The following is a 692-nucleotide window of genomic DNA, read 5'->3' on the forward strand; positions in this document are numbered from 1 at the left end:
TGAGTCCATATCTCTTTGCTCCCTCAAATCAAACTTGATCTTGACTACTGAATTTACAACACTATAGTATGATCTACTTCACATGGGCTTTCTTAGTAGACAAGCTCTTTGAGGTATGGTCTACTTGTGTGAAAAATTCATTTTTATATCCTCACAGCCTAAAAGTACATACTGAATGGAAAAGTGTTCCAGAAACCTGCTGCTCCTAGTCACTTCAGGCAACAGTAGGGCTTTGGATCATTTTATGAAGCAATCTCCAGCTCACTAGTAACAACTGACAAGTGTTTGAATGTTATGTAGAAAGAAAAAACGCTAAATATAGTGTTTTCACTTGCACTTCACAAAAAGTTTGCAGAAAGGAAATATTGTTACTTACTTGCTTTAAAAAAAAATCAGAAAGCAACATTTTTACTTCAAGTGCTCACTTTCAAGCAGCCATTTTCTACTAGGATTTTACCTGTGTTAATGCATTTTATGTAAGAATTAAAGGGGAAAGATGGGCACCAGTGGCTCATGTCTGTAATTCTAGCAACTGAGGAGGCTGACATCTGAGGATCATAGTTCAAAGCCAACCCGGGCAGGAAAGTCCATAAGACTCTTATCTCCAAGTAACCACCAGAAAACCAGAAATGGCACTGTGGCTCAAGTGGTAGAGTGCTCACCTTGAGCTGAAGAGCTGAGGGACAGTGCCC

This window comes from Dipodomys spectabilis, unplaced genomic scaffold, assembly GCF_019054845.1.
Source record: "Dipodomys spectabilis isolate Male_0828 unplaced genomic scaffold, ASM1905484v1 ptg000234l, whole genome shotgun sequence".
Classification (NCBI taxonomy): domain Eukaryota; kingdom Metazoa; phylum Chordata; class Mammalia; order Rodentia; family Heteromyidae; genus Dipodomys; species Dipodomys spectabilis.